This window comes from Aegilops tauschii, chromosome 1 (assembly GCF_002575655.3).
Source record: "Aegilops tauschii subsp. strangulata cultivar AL8/78 chromosome 1, Aet v6.0, whole genome shotgun sequence".
NCBI lineage: Eukaryota > Viridiplantae > Streptophyta > Magnoliopsida > Poales > Poaceae > Aegilops > Aegilops tauschii.
The window spans coordinates 21733421-21739570 of record NC_053035.3 but is presented as its reverse complement, the minus strand read 5'-3'; the positions used below and the strand labels follow the sequence as shown (position 1 = coordinate 21739570).

Below are 6150 nucleotides of genomic sequence, written 5' to 3'. Positions count from 1 at the left end.
CTTTGTAAGCTACCAAAGGAGATGTCCTTTGCAAACATTTACTTACGAACACTAAAAAAACTAAAAAATCATTAAAAAAGTGTTTTTTCGTCAAGAAGGACACTAAAATGCATGATGTACGGGGAAAATCTCTTCGTATTCAGACATCTAAGGAGCCCGTGGAGAAAAGTATAAAATTGGTCCAAATAGTGCGTGAACATTGTACTTTCTTGTTTCTGATCCACGAGCTTTGCTGCATTTTTGAGCTACTCTGTCTGGGTTCCACTCTGAGGCGTGGTCTCTTGTCTTCTGTTCTTCATGGGAGGCCATCATACGGCACTTCCAGCACTACATCCTGGCGCTGGGCACGGCCGTCATGATCCCGGCGGTGTTGCTGCCCATGATGGGCGGGAGCGACGTGAGTGCGCCTCTGCGTTTCTTGATTTGCGCCACCCCCATGGGTTGGCGCCTGGCGTCACAAGTTTCAGTGCCAACAATGTCTGGTGGTGTTCACGGCTTGCCATCTCGGATGGGTTGCAGGGAGACAGGGTGAGGGTGGTGCAGACGCTGCTCTTCGTCACCGGCATCAACACGCTGCTGCAGTCGCTCTTCGGGACGCGGCTGCCCACGGTCATAGGCGGCTCCTACGCCTTCCTCATCCCGGTGATGGCCATCGTGCAGGACTCGTCGCTCGCGGCCATACCTGACGACCACGAGGTGAGCAATCATTCATTCACTTTCACTTTCTAGTATCCGCACATTCAGAAATTCTTTAATGGTATGGTCTAATCAAAACCATCTTTGAGCAGAGGTTCCTCCAGAGCATGCGGGCCATACAGGGGGCGGTTATAGTGTCCTCCAGTATTCACCTCATGTTACAGCCAGCTTTGGGGTATTTTCTCCAGGTACCACCACACACTGTCAAGTACTAGTTGTACTAGTCGCCAACCCGTGCATTCGCACGACCTAGTTACTTAATACTTTTACATGATAATCTATATACCATATAACTATTTTCTGCGTAAAGTTATATTGGTCGTCCATTTGAAAAGTTCTAAAGGATTCGAAACTTGGGGATTCATAGGAGAATTCATTTCCACTAATTAGTTAGTTGGGTGAGAACACAATAGTTATAAGATGTCACCAAAAATAGTAAGTGTGCACTTTAATTCTATATACGATTTTACTCTCCTTTATAAAATATAAGGAAGTTTGAAATTATTATTTATCTCATTTCAAAAGTATAAAGAGTTGCCTTACTTGTTAGGTCTAGTCTGTATATGTATATGCTAGGACATCTATACATGTATTGTCTCAAAATGTTAGCATTTCTACCGACTATAGTCCAATAGGAAAATGTTAAATTGCATGAACTATGGCCTGCTAAGCTAATTATAAATTTTCCTTACAGCTGCTATCAATATTTTTCCCGTAAAATAGTTCATTCTTGTGAGAGTATTAAGAACAGTATTCTCAGATATCTGATCCGCTTGACACTTACGATGGACTGGTGTGAATGAAACAATCAACAATACACAACCAATAATTTGGGATTCAACAAACGCCACGACTTGATAGGTTTGGAATTTGAAGAAAACCAGAGCATCGGAAAAGCATTTTTTGAATAGCGAAGAACCTTACATATAAGGTATTAGTATCTGTGCACATGAATCACATGTTGTAATACGTATAAATTTAAAAGATAGATATATGTACTACATAGACGATAGTCTTAGGTGACAAATTTACTTTTATTGCCGTATTGATTAGATAGCAATATTTTGCATTGTTATTGAACAGACGAACCGTGCTGGCTTGGTTAAAACTTAATAAGGGACATTTTATGAGCACTCGGCCATTCCAATCATGAGTCTACAGCTGTCCATAATACAAATGCAAACAAAAATCTTGTGCATTGGGTGATCATTGGCTTACTACAGCTATTGATAATTGATAGTTGTAGGCATGCATTGTTAAAAGAATCAAGCCGAGAAATTCTTGTACAGATAATTCCTTATTTAATACACAGTCAAATCAGACTTACTAAAACACAAAAAAAATTACTATCCAATATGAAGTACTAACACGCACCATATCAAGAAGCGATACTCACCTTGTTATATTTTTATCCTGGTCCATGGGGTAGCGAGATTTACAGCTTTACCGAGCCCAACGCACATATATGGTGACCTATATTATAATGGGGGCAGAGATTAATGACACATTGAAAAGAGATATATTAGTAGCACATATAGGTGCAGTCTTATTAAGGGTTGCAGCTTGATTGTCCCCTCACTGGTGAAGAATAATGCATCGCCATATCCTTAGCATGGTCTGATTGAAAACTGCTAATACATTTCCTTACGTATTTACATTTGGAAATATGGATGTGGAGTGTCTTGAGCATAACAGTGGTTGTTTTGTTCACACAATACCTCATACAGATAGCGAGTGGGTCCCATGGATAGATGTAGTAGTGATATTTCGAACATCCAAAAGGACAGGGGCTTAGCGCATGTTAGACTGATGTATTAGTTGTACAATTACAAATAAGATTGCAACCTGCGATATCTCAAAGCTATTAAATGCACCTGCTGGAAAATCTGAGAACCCCACAAAATATAATTTTCACGTTGTTTCTTCAATATAAAACATGCTGCCCGTGGTTAATGTCCTGTGTTTACCTGAACAATAAAACACACAATATGCTATGTCAGAAATTTCTAACTCTTGTTTGGTACAATGTCTATGAGAAAAGTGTAGAGAATCTGTAGTACATCAGTTCATGCTTGCTAATCTGAATTTAGAAAATAATAATTCTTTCTCTTGTTAATAGTTTGGATTGTATGTATATGTATGCAGCGGGTGTACAAACAAACGAAATCCAATCGATTACCAAAACTTCTCAACACATGGTACTCCACATACCAGAGACGGATGTCGCGCACCGGCTGCCCAAATGTAGAAGTTGGCCATTGCCAGTCCATCTTACCCATGAGGCCATGCCACGATCTGCACCACAAAGGCGCCCGTCGGCATGAAGATCTGGTTCGTCAGCCTGGCGTTGTTTGCACGTCAAGGAGATGGACATAGTTGCATGGCCTGGTGCTCCTGTAAACCTGTATAATAGAGCACCTCAAGCAATAGAATCATTGAGTTCAATCTCTTTATTGCTTTCAATTTCAAAAACATATTCTGTTGTGTTGAGAGGAGTAACGTAGCTGTTGAGAGGAGTCTCATAGCTGGTGATTAATTCGTCCTCAGCGAAGCTGTGGATGGTGAAGCTCCTCCCATTCTGCTGCTACTGCTTGCATGGAACGGGCTGGCAGCATGTGGCATGGTTGAACTTGAAGCTTGATGAAGTCTTCTGGGAGAAGCTTGACACGCGAATCAATCTTGGAGTTTATTTTCTTTGCAGGGATAGAGAAAGCATATCCAGTTAAGGATGAGAGGCATATCACGTCAGGAATCTCTGTTGATGGACCTAATCTTATCTTATATTAGTATAAGGAAACAAAATCATGTGAACCGGGATCACCATTGATATGATCAACCAAGTATAGTGAGAGATGAAAAGGAAAATCTAGCAACTTGTAGCTCAATCAGACCCAGACACAAATTTGTTTCTAGAACTGACACATGCCAGGTCCATAAGTTCATGCTCTTGTCGACGGGAGAGATGAGGGCTTGACTACCTGAGAGATATACAACCATGTTGCGCATTCTTCCTTCCATCTCATCACGCGCCCCTGGCCGCTGGAACCTGAGGTTGAGGACCACGTCGAGCGGGGCCCTGGACAATCCACGTGCAACATCGATGGATCTGGGGAGATTTTCTCTATAAGAGTTTGAGAGGGACGTGACATTTTGAGAGATATACGTGACAGATTTGTTCCATGGATCTGGCCAGATTTTTTCTGTGAGAACTTTAGAGGGATGTGGGAGTTTGAGAGAGACATACATGAGAGATTGAAAGAGTTAGGTCATTGATATGTGAGTTTTTTTTCTCTTTGGATATATATACGTGAGAGATTGAAAGATTTGTTCTTATAAAAGTGATAGAGATCGCATTAGGGCAGGAAGAAACGGTGGGTTAGTTGTAGGATCGTATATTTATTTAATTTTTTTTACAACGAACAAATGAATGTTGGCATTGGAGCGTCTGTTTTTTTTATATGGGTATACACCATAATAATATGGATCCCTCATATTAACGGCTCATAAATTCTGATTAACGTGGGAATTTTTAGGGAGTCGCTAATTTGTATAAGTATAGATAGATAGATATAGATAGATTAGTAGTGACTTGTTGCATGCTGCATTTACATACTAGTTCAGTTTTGTTTACTGATGGATGTGTGTCCTCGGTGTAACTTTCAGATTCTGCAGTCCACTGGGAATGGCGCCGGTGGTTGCGCTGGTCGGTTTTGGCTTCTTCGAAAGAGGATTCCTGGTGGTATGGCTTGCTCTGCACCTGATTCTTCATTTTCTTAGAAAGATGACACTTCGTTCAGCATTGGTACTTCTTTGATATTGTGTATATCAGGTTGGGAGATGCGTTGAGGTTTGCCTGCCAATGTTAATCCTCTTTGTTGCGCTTTCCCAGGTTTGAAAAGCAACTCTAATCATCCAATTCTTTGCCAGTTAAAATAAAATTATTCCTTATTAGAAGTTCAGCATTGCTAACTGCCTTCCTGTTTCTTATCAGTATCTGAAGAATGTACAGATAAGAGAGATCCCCATACTGGAACGATTCTCCCTGTTCATTTGTATCGCATTGGTCTGGGCTTATGCTCAAATCCTCACTTCTGGTGGCGCTTATAATCATTTTGTACTACCATTAGTTGTCGATGCTGTGTAATGTTTTATTTTTTTGCTACCCTAGCATTGAATTATCACAACATTTTCTTTTTAATACAAATGTTTTAAAAGTTCTTTTTGAACTTCTCCCAATTAATATACCTGAACTTGATTATGTTTCTAACATGTACTTATACCAGCTTCATTAGATTTTGTGTTAGTGTTGGTAACACAATAAGTTCAGATCTCGATAGACAACAACTTCAAGTTCACTAGTATTTGTAAATGCTGGTAGCAGTACCAGTATTTAAAAATTTGTAACCTAAGAACTAAGCTTGCATCTTGTTACTTCTATGGAAGCATTGGCCTCGTAATGTTATTGGACCAACCACTAACATAAGAATTAGACATGGTGCTCAGTGTATTCTCTCAATCTTGGTTGTTCTTATAGTGCTTATAATCTTGACATCTTTGATGAATCCAGCCCGAACTGAAGCATGTCGGCAATCCGGGCCTCAAAAGGCCCTTCTCCCACTACTATGTCGATCTTGAACTGATGCTGTTGTCACCTGTCTACCTCCTTCCTTGGTGAGCCCATGTTCTTCTGCTCTTCACGCTCGAGCCGCCTGCACTTCTTTTCTCAGTTCAAAAATTCCCAAAGCATCAGTACTATGTATCAGGATACACCATGTTACTTCTGCAGGTTTCGATTATGCTTGTATGTCCTCCTGTACTGCAAGTTCATTAGCTGAAGTTTAGAATCGAGAGAACTGCAAGTTCATTAAAATTGAAAAACATTCAACTAAATTCCTCCTGTAGTATATTATTACCACTGTTCTGAAAAAGTTGATGCGGTTTTAGTTAAATAGATCATACCAAAATCCTTTTCAAAACCTAATTCTCCTGTCTATGGATTGTTCAAGCTCTTCCATCATTACTAAAAAAATTGTCACTAGCATATAAGTTCAAACCACAAAATTTTCTCGGGGAGAAATTCAGTCAGTGAAACTAGATAAACTATGCAAGTTCAGTGATGATGACACCGTCAATTCGGATGAGAAAACACATTTAAAATTACAATCTTTTTTTTACTTCTATAAGTTCATGATCAACCCCGAGGTAGTTCAAATAATCTAGTCATATAAGTAGAAATAATCTATTCACTTGTATTATTTTGTGCTCACAATATTTACTATGTTGTGTGACAGGTTGATGAGGATGTTGATTTTACAAAAGGATCTGTGAAGCATTGGGCAATGGACACACTATCTTCATGAGATGGTGTACTGCACGACATACTTCCATTAGTTGAAGATGATACATGGAGCAGTGACCGCTCAACACTTTTTTTGTGATAAATGTTATTATGAT

The 6150-nt window shown here is 39.8% G+C and overlaps 1 pseudogene; it reads left to right on the top strand.

Moving 5' to 3' along the window:
* Window positions 1-333: 333 nt before the first annotated feature.
* On the top strand, window positions 334-5605 carry LOC141040329 (nucleobase-ascorbate transporter 2-like; annotated as a pseudogene).
* Window positions 5606-6150: the final 545 nt, after the last annotated feature.